This window comes from Ranitomeya imitator, chromosome 2, assembly GCF_032444005.1.
Source record: "Ranitomeya imitator isolate aRanImi1 chromosome 2, aRanImi1.pri, whole genome shotgun sequence".
Taxonomy (NCBI): Eukaryota; Metazoa; Chordata; class Amphibia; order Anura; family Dendrobatidae; genus Ranitomeya; species Ranitomeya imitator.
In genome coordinates, this window is record NC_091283.1 from 59,207,361 (window position 1) to 59,220,836 (window position 13,476).

Consider the following 13,476-nt stretch of genomic DNA (forward strand, 5'->3'; position numbering starts at 1 on the left):
AAAATCATGAAACAATACAAATTACCGCCTGGTACAGGAGGAAAGAGGACCCTCACAATCTACAAGGGATGGGTGAGGGTACAGTAGGTGAGGGTAGAGCTGGTCATGCAGCGGTATGGTGGATCAGTGGTTACTGCAGGTTGTAGGCTTGTAGGAAGAGGTAGGTCTTCAGTTTCTTTTTGAAGGTTTCGATGGTAGGCGAGAGTCTGATATGTTGTGGTAGAGAGTTCCAGAGTAAGGGGGAAGCACGGGAGAAATCTTGTAAGGGATTGTGGAAAGAGGAGATAAGACAGGAGTAGAGGAGGAGATCTTGTGAGGATCGGAGCTTGCGTGTACGTCAATACCGGGTAATGAGGTCATAGATGTGTGGTGGAGACAGGTTGTGGATGGCTTTGTATGTCAGGGTTTTGACCTAGGGTCTCTGGGCAATGGGGAGCCAGTGCAGGGATTGACAGAGGGGAGAGGCCGGGGATTAGCGGGGGGGACAGGTGGATTAGCCGGGCAGCAAAGTTTAGAATAGATTGGAGGGGCGTGAGAGTGTTAGAAAGGAGGACACAGAGCAGGAGATGACGAGGGCATCCACTCGTGTTTTTGCAAATTCTTAGTTAAGGAATGTGCAGATCTGGGAAATATTTTTGAGTTGGAGTCGGCAGGAAGTGGAAAAGGGTTGGATATGTGGTTTGAACGAGGGCAGACTCAATGGTTACCCCAAGGCAGCTGGACTGGGGAGAGTGAGCAGCCATGGACTTTGATGGATAGGTCAGTTGGGGGGGTCGCGTGAGATCGGGGAAAACTATGAATTCTGTTTTGTGAATGTTAAGTTTTAGATATCGGGCTGAGACGAAGGATGAAATAGCAGACAGACATTGTGGGATTCTGGTTAGTAAGGAGGTGATATCGGGGTAGATCTGTGTGTTATCAGCATAAAGGTGATATTGAAAGTTGTGAGACTCTATGAGCTTTCTCAAGGCTAAGGTGTAGATGGAGAAGAACAGGGGTCCTAGAACTGAACCTTGGGGGACTCTGACAGGGGGCAAGATGATGAGGAGGAGGTGTGTGAGTGGGAGATGCTGAGTCTGGTCTGTTACGGTACCTTCACACATAACGATATCGTTAAAGATATCGTTGCTTTTTGTGACGTAGCAACGATATCGTTAAGGAAATCGTTCTGTGTGACAGCGACCAACGATCAGGCCCCTGCTGGGAGATCGTTGGTCGCTGAGGAAAGTCCAGAACTTTATTTCGTCGCTGGACTCCCTGCAGACATCGCTGGATCGGCGTGTGTGACACCGATCCAGCGATGTCTTCACTGGTAACCAGGGTAAACATTGGGTTAAAAAAGCGCGGCCCTGCGCTTAGTAACCCGATGTTTACCCTGGTTACCGGGGACCTCGGGATCGTTGGTCGCTGGAGAGCGGTCTGTGTGACAGCTCTCCAGCGACCAAACAGCGACGCTGCACCGATCGACATCGTTGTCGGTATCGCTGCAGGGTCGCTGAGTGTGAAGGTGCCTTTAGGTATGAAGAGATCCAAGATAAGGATCAAGTCTGTGATGCCAAGAGATAAGAGAATCTGTAGTAAGAGGGAATAGGTCAAAGGCAAAGGACCGGTCCAGGAGGAGAAGTATTGGAATACATACTCCTCTCTAATACCTCTGATGGAAGCCTCTGCTGTTTTTATTCCACAGAAAAATACTACTTATAAAAACATAAATTTTTATTAATTATACATTAAAAAGGTTTATCTGTAAAACCTTAAACATGGAAGAAATCTGGGAACAAGGTATCGGTCTATCTTATTCCTCTCTATGGCGATAATGGACGGTGTTGTAACAACTGAGAGAATAGTTAAACAAAAGATATTGATAACCTCATGCTAAAGTCCCCTGTAGCTTGCCTCATAACAGAAATACCCCGCCTAGCCGCAGAGGTTGGCACCCTAGTGATGCAAATGGCGCCTCTCGCTCAATGTGTAGACCTGATAAGCCAAGGAATTGACCACAAAAGAATACACCAATATCCTGCTACAGTAAATAGCAACCAAATCAGAGAATTTATACAAATATAATAAATTAGCAAGATTACTTACCGGTAATGCGCTTTTAATGAGTCCACGACAGCACCCACTGGAGAGATAGGGATCCGCCCCAAGGAACAGGAAACCTACAGAAGAGTAAAAAGGGCAGTCCGCCTCTCTGTTGTGATCTGGTGGCCTAGGAGCAGCATGAGACGTACTCTGGAGAAGGTGGTACCTGTTCTGACCGCAAACCCTGAACTTAGCAGCGCAACTAGAAGTAGCCGTGGGGGGTACCTAGCACTCCCTAGACCCCTCGACACATCCTAAGAACTAACTTCCCCTAAAGACAATAACGGGAAAACTATCTTGCCTCAGAGAAAATCCCCAAAGGATAGACAGCCCCCACAAATATTGACTGTGAGAGGAGAGGGAAATAACACGCAGACATGAAATCAGGATTTAGCATAGGAGGCCATTCTAGCTAAAAAGAAAGAATAGGACAGAGTACTATGCGGTCAGTATTAAAACACTAGAAAATATCCACCACAGAAAATACAAATCACCACATCTGACTAAAGACATGGAGGGTATATCTGCATCTCCAGAGACACAGCTTGGCTGCAAAAAATCCTTCACAGACAAAGCTGGATAAGACAAAACACGAAAATGCACAGAACTATAAGGTCCACAGCAGGTGGACAGCAAAAACAAAGCCAGAACTTATCTTGTTGAAATGAACAGCAAAACAGGAGAGACCAGGGATGGATGTGAATCCTCTAAAAACAATGGACAACTGGCACTGACTAAAGGATAAAGCAGGACTAAATAGCCCAGCCCAAATTGCAAAAAATGGATACACCTGATAAATGCTGCGATCCAAAGACAGCAGCACTACCACTCATAACCACCGGAGGGAGCCCAAGAGCAGAATTCACAACACCTCTCCTCCTCAGTTTAATTTTCAGAGTACCCCCAGTATTAAGCAAATATTTGTAATCTATTGTTAAAATTATTTACTCTATAAAGGAAGTAATTCAATTGGTATCTATTAATTATTAGGGAGGGATGTGACTGGGTGCTGTCGTGGACTCATTAAAAGAGCATTACCGGTAAGTAATCCGGCTATTTACCCTTCGCCACGACAGCACCCACTGGAGAGATTTCCAGAGACCAACACCTAGGGGGGACCACCGTGCTGATGACAGTCCTGCCAAAGTGTAGGTCAGAAGTTGATGAAAGATCAAGCCTGTAGTGATTATAGAAAGTAGAAGGAGCCGACCAAGTTGCCGCCTTACATATGTCCTCAATAGGAACATTTCCTCTTTCGGCCCAGGAGGAAGCCATGGCTCTGGTGGAGTCTGATTTAATGCCTTCCAGAGGTTCTTTATTTTTCATGGAGTAGGCCAACCGGATAGCATCTCTTATCCACTGGGATAATATGGCTCTCGTGACTCCATACCCCTTCTTTTTTCCCTGGAAAGATATGAACAGAGCCCTACACTGCCTCCAAACACTAGTTCTTTCAATATATTGTAAAATTACTCTCCTGACATCTAGATTGTGAAAGTTTTGTTCTTCGGGAGTGGAGGGATCTTTGAAGAAAGTGGGAAGATGTATCTCTTGTGACCTGTGGAATTTCCCTGCTACCTTAGGAAGGTATAAGGGATCTGGTTTTAGAATTAGTCTGTCCTGAAATGTTAGAAGGAAAGGTGTTTCTATTGATAGGGCCTGGATGTCGCTGACTCTCCTAGCTGATGTTAGTGCCATAAGAAGGCCGTTTTTAATGATAGGTGTTTTAGAGACGCTGTATCTATAGGTTCAAGCGGAGGTTGTGTTAAAGAGTCTGGGACTAGGTTTAGATCCCAAGGAGATACTCTAGGTATATGGACCGGAGTAACTCGTTCACAGGCCATGATGAAACGGGACACCCATCTATTCACTGCAATATTATGGCCATAGAGGGCGCCTAGAGCGGATACTTGGACTTTTAGTGTATTAACAGCAAGACCTAACTCTTTCCCTTTTTGAAGGAATTCTAAGATAGGTCTTATTGGAATTTCCGAGGGGTTTGAACTCGTATGGAACTGAAGAAATTTTTTCCATATTTTGGTATAAATCTTTGTAGTAGATGGTTTCCTGCTAAGCAGGAGTGTATCGATTAGACCTTGTGAAAAACCTCTAAAATCTAATATCTGCCTTTCAAATTCCAGGCCATCAAGTGGAGGTTGTCCACCTGGGGGTGGAAGAAAGGTCCCCGAGAGAGAAGGTCTGGGATTGAGGGAAGGACCCATGGATCCGTCACAGACATTGATTGCAGGCACGAGAACCACGGTCTCTTGGGCCAGAATGGTGCTATTAATATTATTCTGGCCTGTTCCTCTCTGATTTTCCGTATGATTTGTGGAAGTAGAATTATCGGAGGGAACGCATATGCCAGATTGAATCTCCAGGTTATTTGAAGAGCATCTAGAATGTCTGGGTGGTTTGCACGGGACCGAGATGCAAATTTCTGTACTTGTCTGTTTTGTTTTGTAGCGAACAGGTCTATCTGGGGCCAGCCACATAATAATGTTATTTTGTGAAAAATTCGAGGATTCAGACACCATTCTCCTTAATGTAGAGTGTGTCGACTTAGAAAGTCTGCCTGTTGATTGCTCTCTCCTATGATGTGGATGGCAGAGAGGGACAACAGATGCTTTTCGGCCAGGATCAAGATGTTCTCTGCGGAAGACTTCAGAGCGTCTGACAGAGAACCCCTTGTTTGTTTATGTAGGCCACTGTCGTAGAGTTGTCCGAACAGACTCTGACGTGGTTTCCTTGAAGCTGTGGAAGGAATTTACGTAGTGCATAGTTTACCGCATTTAGCTCTTTTAAATTAGATGAATATAGAATCTCTTGTTCATTCCATATTCCTTGGCAGAAACTATCTCCCATATGTGCGCCTCACCCGACGGGACTAGCATCAGTAGTAAAAGTGTGGGAAGGTGTTATCACCAAAGGGATACCTGTTGTGAATTCTGTGGCAGAGCTCCCTCCTGTGGTCACAAGTGGTACTTCGGCTGGTTCTCTCTGTGAGCTTCCGTTGGTGGAGGAAAGTGGTACTGCGGCTTCTGAGTTTCCTTCCTCAGGTGATGTGGTGAAGTCATTAGGTGCTGCTCTATTTAACTCCACCTAGTGCTTTGATCCTGGCCTCCAGTCAATGTTCTAGTATTGGACCTGTTTCCTCCTGGATCGTTCCTGTGGCCTGTTGCTCTGCATAGCTAAGTTCCTCTTTGCTATTTGTTTGCTGTTTTTTTCTGTCCAGCTTGTCAATTTGTTTTTTTCTGCTTGCTGGAAGCTCTGGGACGCAGAGGGTGTACCTCCGTGCCGTTAGTTCGGTACGGAGGGTCTTTTTGCCCCCTTTGCGTGGTATTTGTAGGGTTTTGTGTTGACCGCAAAGTTACCCTTCCTATCCTCGCTCTGTTCAGAAAGTTGGGCCTCACTTTGCTAAATCTATTTCATCTCTACGTTTGTCTTTTCATCTTAACTCACAGTCATTATATGTGGGGGCTGCCTTTTCCTTTGGGGTATTTCTCTGAGGCAAGGTAGGCTTATTTTCTATCTTCAGGCTAGCTAGTTTCTCAGGCCGCGCCGAGTTGCATAGGGAGCGTTAGGCGCAATCCACGGCTGCCTTTAGTGTGTTGGAGAGGATTAGGGATTGCGGTCAACAGAGTTCCCACGTCTCAGAGCTCGTTCTTGTTTTTTGGATTATTGCCAGGTCACTATGTGCGCTGACCTCTATGTCCATTGTGGTACTGAATTACCTTTCACAACAGATACCCCCCGCCAAATGCTTACTATCTAACCACCATAATAAGGACGCTAGGACCCCCTGTGATAAGGTTATCTTTGATTCGATGTGGCCATTGAGTTTTTTCTGTTCCTGAAGAATCTGATGTTGCAATGTTCGGGTATGGAATTGTGCCCACTGGAGTACAGGATGAAAGGGATCCTAATAAGGACATTTCTTTCCTCAGGGATATACGGGGTTTGTGAATGGCCACAGTTACTTTTTCCTCTATCAGAGATATTTTTACCTGAGGGAGTAGACATCTTTGTTCTGGAGGGAAAGTGGGATAAATAGGGGATGATTAAAGTGTCCTTTTGACAAAGGTAGGCCATCACCTCTAACATTAAATTGGTGAAGATCCTCGGTACTGTGGAGAGACCAAAGGGCATGGCCATGTACTGGAAATGATGAATATCCCCTGCGAGTATTACCGCGACTCTGAAGTATCTTTGATATGTTATGCTGTTATGGATAGGGAGATGGTAGTAAGCATCCTTCAAATCAATGCCGCCCATTTTACAGTTTGGATAGAGGAGCTTAATGAAGGATCTAATGGATTCCATTTTAAATTTATAATTTTTTATAAATGTATTTAGTTTTTTAAGATTTATAATTGTTCTGAACGAACCATCGAGCTTAGGGATTAGAAATAATGGACAGTAAAACCCTCTACCCTCTTGTCCCCTTGGTACTTTTATTAAGACGTTTTTAATCTATGAGACTTTGCATCTCAAGTTCAAGGGCCCTCTGTTTATCGGTGAACTAAGGGTTGTTATAATGAATGAATCGTGGGGTATTTGGAGGAATTCTATCTTAATCCCTTCTTTAACCCCTTTCTGCCAATGGACGTACTATTCCGTCCATGTGGGGTGGGCCCTACTTCCCAAGGATGTAATAGTACGTCCAGCGCGATCAGCCGCGCTCACGGGGGGAGCGCGGCCAGGTGTCAGCTGCCTATCGCAGCTGACATCCGGCACTATGTGCCAGGAGCGGTCACGGACCGCCCCCGACACATTAACCCCCGGCACACCGCGATCAAACATGATCGCAGTGTGCCGGCGGTACAGGGAAGCATCGCGCAGGGAGGGGGCTCCCTGCGGGCTTCCCTGAGCCCCCCGCAGCAACGCGAGGGAGGGAGGGAGGTGGCTTCACAGAGCCTGCTCAGAGCAGGCACTGTGAAGCCTGCAGTGCTGTAAGTCAAATCGGTGATCTGACAGAGTGCTGTGCACACTGTCAGATCACCGATCTGTGATGTCCCCCCCGGGACAAAGTAAAAAAGTAAATAAAAAAAAATTTCCACACGTGTAAAAAAATTTTTTTTAAAAAAATCCCTAAGTAATGAAAAAAAAAAATTATTCCCATAAATTCATTTCTTTATCTAAATAAAAAAAACAAACAAACAATAAAAGTACACATATTTAGTATCGCCGCGTCCGTAACGACCCCACCCCTATAAAACTAGATCACTAGTTAACCCCTTCAGTAAACATCGTAAGAAGAAAAAACAAAGAGGCAAAAAACAACGCTTTATTATCATACCGCCGAACAAAAAGTGGAATAACACGCGATCAAAAAGACAGATATAAATAACCATGGTACCGCTGAAAGCGTCATCTTGTCCCGCAAAAAACGAGCCACCATACAGCATCATAAGCAAAAAAATAAAGTTATAGTCCTCAGAATAAAGCGATGAAAAAATAATTATTTTTTCTATAAAATAGTTTTTATCGTATAAAAGCGCCAAAACATAAAAAAATGATATAAATGAGGTATCGCTGTAATCGTACTGACCCGAAGAATAAAACTGCTTTATCCATTTTACCAAACGCGGAACGGTATAAACGCCTCGCCCAAAAGAAATTCATGAATAGCTGGTTTTTGGTCATTCTGCCTCACAAAAATCGGAATAAAAAGCGATCAAAAAATGTCACGTGCCCGAAAATGTTACCAATAAAAACATCAACTCTTCCCGCAAAAAACAAGACCTCACATGACTCTGTGGACCAAAATATGGAAAAATTATAGCTCTCAAAACGTGGTAACGCAAAAAATATTTTTTGCAATAAAAAGCGTCTTTTAGTGTGTGACGGCTGCCAATCATAAAAATCCGCTAAAAAAACCCACTATAAAAGTAAATCAAACCCCCCTTCATCACCCCCTTAGTTAGGGAAAAATTAAAAAATGTATTTATTTCCATTCTCCGGCTAGGGCTAGGGTTATGGCTATGGTTATGGTTGGGGCTAGGGTTAGGGCTAGGGTTAAGGCTACAGTTAGGGTTGGGGCTAAAGTTAGGGTTAGGGTTTGGATTACATTTACGGTTGGGAATAGGGTTGGGATTAGGGTTAGGGGTGTGTCAGGGTTAGGGGTGTGGTTAGGGTTACCGTTGGGATTAGGGTTAGGGGTGTGTTTGCATTAGGGTTTCAGTTATAATTGGGGGGTTTCCACTGTTTAGGCACATCAAGGGCTCTCCAAACGCGACATGGCGTCTGATCTCAATTCCAGCCAATTCTGCGTTGAAAAAGTAAAACAGTGCTCCTTCCCTTCCGAGCTCTCCCGTGTAGCCAAACAGGGGTTTACCCCAACATATGGGGTATCAGCGTACTCAGGACAAATTGGACAACAACTTTTGGGGTCCAATTTCTCCTGTTACCCTTGGGAAAATACTAAACTGGGGGCTAAAAAATAATTTTTGTGGGGAAAAAAAGGATTTTTTATTTTCACGGCTCTGCGATATAAACTGTAGTGAAACACTTGGGGGTTCAAAGTTCTCACAACACATCTAGATAAGTTCCTTGGGGGGTATAGTTTCCAATATGGGGTCACTTGTGGGGGGTTTCTACTGTTTAGGTACATATGGGGCTCTGCAAATGCAATGTGACGCCTGCAGACCAATCCATCAAAGTCTGCATTCCAAATGATGCTCCTTCCCTTCTGAGCTCTGCCATGCGCTCAAACGGTGGTTCCCCCCACATATCGGGTATCAGCGTACTCAGGACAAATTGGACAACAATATTTAGGGTCTAATTTCTCCTGTTACCCTTGGAAAAATACAAAACTGGGGGCTAAAAAATAATTCTTGTGGGAAAAAATGTTTGTTTTATTTTTACGGCTTTGCATTATAAACTTCTGTGAAGCACTTGGTGGGTCAAAGTGCTCACCACACCTCTAGATAAGTTCCTTAGGGGGTCTACGTTCCAAAATGGTGTCACTTGTGAGGGGTTTCAATGTTTAGGCACATCAGTGGCTCTCCAAACGCAACATGGCGTCCCATCTCAATTCCAGTCAATTTTGCAATGAAAAGTCAAATGGCGCTCCTTCGCTTCCGAGCTCTGTCATGCCCCCAAACAGTGGTTTACCCCCACATGTCGGGTATCGGCGTACTCAGGACAAATTGTTCAACAAGGTTTGGGGTCCATTTTCTCCTGTTACCCTTGGTAAAATAAAACAAATTGGAGCTGAAGTAAATTTTTTGTGAAAAAAAGTTAAATGTCCATTTTTATTTAAACATTCCAAAAATTCCTGTGAAACACCTGAAGGGTTAATAAACTTCTTGAATGTGGTTTTGAGCACCTTGAGGGGTGCAGTTTTTAGAATGGTGTCACACTTGGGTATTTTCTATCATATAGACCCTTCAAAATGACTTCAAATGAGATGTGGTCCCTAAAAAACAAAATGGTGTTGTAAAAATGAGAAATTGCTGGTCAACTTTTAACCCTTATAACTCCCTAACAAAAAAATTTTTGGTTCCAAAATTGTGCTGATGTAAAGTAGACATGTGGGAAATGTTACTTATTAAGTATTTTGTGTGACATATCTCTGTGGTTTAATTGCATAAAAATTCAAAGTTGGAAAATTGCGAAATTTTCAAAATTTTCGCCAAATTTCCGCTTTTTTTTACAAATAAACGCAGGTAATATCAAAGAAATTTTACCACTATCAAGAATTACAATATGTCTCGAAAAAACAATGTCAGAATCACCCGGATCCGTTGAAGCGTTCCAGAGTTATAACCTCATAAAGGGACAGTGGTCAGAATTGTAAAAATTGGCCCGGTCCATAATGTGCAAACCACCCTTGGGGCCGGGGTAAAGGGGTTAATGATATTTAGAATCCAGGGATTTGATGGTTTTTTTTCCCATTGAGAGAAGAATAATTTTAGCCTACCACCTACTGAGGTGACCTGTTTTTTAATATTTATTGTCTCTGCGGAAGGGGGGTCCCTTGAACATAGTACCCCTTTGTCGTTCTTCCTTTGTGGCCCACCGCGTTGGTCTTTCATTTTGTCTTTTACCTTCTAAACGTCTTCCTGTAGAAAGGAATTGAGGGGTCAGGGAAGGCCTTTTTCCTTTCTTTCGCTTTCTTAAGTACAGTGGGGCAAAAAAGTATTTAGTCAGTCAGCAATAGTGCAAGTTCCACCACTTAAAAAGATGAGAGGCGTCTGTAATTTACATCATAGGTAGACCTCAACTATGGGAGACAAACTGAGAAAAAAAAATCCAGAAAATCACATTGTCTGTTTTTTTAACATTTTATTTGCATATTATGGTGGAAAATAAGTATTTGGTCAGAAACAAAATTTCATCTCAATACTTTGTAATATATCCTTTGTTGGCAATGACAGAGGTCAAACGTTTTCTGTAAGTCTTCACAAGGTTGCCACACACTGTTGTTGGTATGTTGGCCCATTCCTCCATGCAGATCTCCTCTAGAGCAGTGATGTTTTTGGCTTTTCTCTTGGCAACACGGACTTTCAACTCCCTCCAAAGGTTTTCTATAGGGTTGAGATCTGGAGACTGGCTAGGCCACTCCAGGACCTTGAAATGCTTCTTACGAAGCCACTCCTTCATTGCCCTGGCGGTGTGCTTTTGATCATTGTCATGTTGAAAGACCCAGCCACGTTTCACCTTCAATGCCCTTGCTGATGGAAGGAGATTTGCACTCAAAATCTCACGATGCATGGCCCCATTCATTCTTTCATGTACCCGGATCAGTCGTCCTGGCCCCTTTGCAGAGAAACAGCCCCAAAGCATGATGTTTCCACCACCATGCTTTACAGTAGGTATGGTGTTTGATGGATGCAACTCAGTATTCTTTTTCCTCCAAACACAACAAGTTGTGTTTCTACCAAACAGTTCCAGTTTGGTTTCATCAGACTATAGGACATTCTCCCAAAACTCCTCTGGATCATCCAAATGCTCTCTAGCAAACTTCAGACGGGCCCGGACATGTACTGGCTTAAGCAGTGGGACACGTCTGGCACTGCAGGATCTGAGTCCATGGTGGCGTAGTGTGTTACTTATGGTAGGCCTTGTTACATTGGTCCCAGCTCTCTGGAGTTCATTCACTAGGTCCCCCTGCGTGGTTCTGGGATTTTTGCTCACCGTTCTTGTGATCATTCTGACCCCACGGGGTGGGATTTTGCGTGGAGCCCCAGATCGAGGGAGATTATCAGTGGTCTTGTATGTCTTCCATTTTCTAATTATTGCTCCCACTGTTGATTTCTTCACTCCAAGCTGGTTGGCTATTGCAGATTCAGTCTTCCCAGCCTGGTGCAGGGCTACAATTTTGTTTCTGGTGTCCTTTGACAGCTCTTTGGTCTTCACCATAGTGGAGTTTGGAGTCAGACTGTTTGAGGGTGTACACAGGTGTCTTTTTATACTGATAACAAGTTTAAACAGGTGCCATTACTACAGGTAATGAGTGGAGGAAAGAGGAGACTCTTAAAGAAGAAGTTACAGGTCTGTGAGAGCCAGAAATCTTGATTGTTTGTTTCTGACCAAATACTTATTTTCCACCATAATATGCAAATAAAATGTTAAAAATACAGACAATATGATTTTCTGGATTTTTTTTCTCAGTTTGTCTCCCATAGTTGAGGTCTACCTATGATGTAAATTACAGACGCCTCTCATCTTTTTAAGTGGTGGAACTTGCACTATTGCTGACTGACTAAATACTTTTTTGCCCCACTGTATCTCATCCAGAGCTTTCCCAAAGAGAAACTCACCCTCACACGGGATTGCACAGATTTTGGTCTTCGATTGCGTATCCCCTTTCCAACTCTTCATCCACAAAGCTCGTCGGGCATTATTCACTAGACCTGCTGATCTTGCTGCAAGGCGTAGAGCGTCAGCTGAGGCGTCAGCTAAGAAAGCTGCTGCTGCTCCTCTAATTAATGGTATCGCGTCCCGTAATTTCTGTCTAGAGACTCTTTGTTCGATTTGTTGATCTAATTGATCAATCCAGACAAGCATAGATCTAGCAGTACAAGTACTTGCAATTGCTGGTTTAAATATGCCTGTGGAACCTTCCCGGGATCTTTTTAGTGATGATTCTGCTTTTCGGTCTAGAGGATCAGAAAGTGCGCCTGCATCCTCAACTGGTAAGGTCTCTTTTGACGTGGAGGCGACCGCTGCATGCACTTTAGGGATCTTGGTCCATGATAAAAGCTCATCATCACTAAAGGGGTACTTCCTTTTGGAGGCTGACGGAAGAAACCCTCTCTGATCTTGTTTTTCCCATTCTCTCTTTATCAGTGCTTTAACGGCAGGGATAACCGTAAATGCTCTCCTTTTCCTTTCCGCTAACCCTGCAAACATGATATCTTGTGGTGTTTGGTCATCCTTTTTATCTTCACAACCTATTGTATTTCTAATTGATTTTACAAGGTTGTCAACCCCATCAATGGAAAAACAAGACCGACCTTCAATATCAGACGGAGATGAGGATGATGCATGTGATGAATCCGAGTTGATTACACCATCATTATCGGACTCAGAGCTAGATAATATTTTCCCTCTACCAGTTTTTTTTAGGAGGTGCGTTTGCTTGGGTGATGGCCTGCAACTCTTCCCTGATTATGGCCCGTATGTCCTTAATGGACATGGATAGTCCCTGCATGGTTTCGCTAATGCATTGCTTGCAGAGTTTTTTAGGATAGGATTATACTTATACATGTGCATAAGTATAATGTTCAAAAGAACTCAAGCATTTTCCCCTTTGTTTATCTCAAAGGTTCATCAGGAGTAAAGTGTTGACGTAGTAGTACTTAGCTGACACTGCTGATAGGAGATGGTGCTTCACTCACAGGAGGTGGCACATTGGTGATTCAGTGCTGCCCTCTCTCCTTAGTGTCTTAAGGCGAGTCCCTTCCACCATTCAGAAAGGGAATATTGATAGCACTTTCAAAATATTTTACCATAATTAAATTTTTGAAATTTTGATCAAAAAGGAGCAGAACACTCAGCCTGTCTCTGGGGACCTCTTAGTCTCCAAAAGGAGTTGAGTGGCCAACTGACTGCTGGGGCACCTTTGGTCATTGTATATTGATTGGTTCAGATCTATTTGTTTGTTTTTCTTATGTGATCCGGGAGCAGATACCCTGATTCCAGCAATCTGTCACTTACTAGGCTCTGTTTTGGGGTTTAAATTAAGTCAGTGTTTTATCAGCAGGAGATTATCACTAGAGGACTATGTGTCTTATGACTCCTAGTCCAACCCCATTTCCACCACTGATTAGCAGCTTTCTGTCAATGCACAGTGTACACTAAAAGCGGCCAATCAGTGCTGTGGGCGGGGTTATACACAGCTCAGCATTGTGAGCTCTGCTAGGCCTGCAGCTAACAAAACTG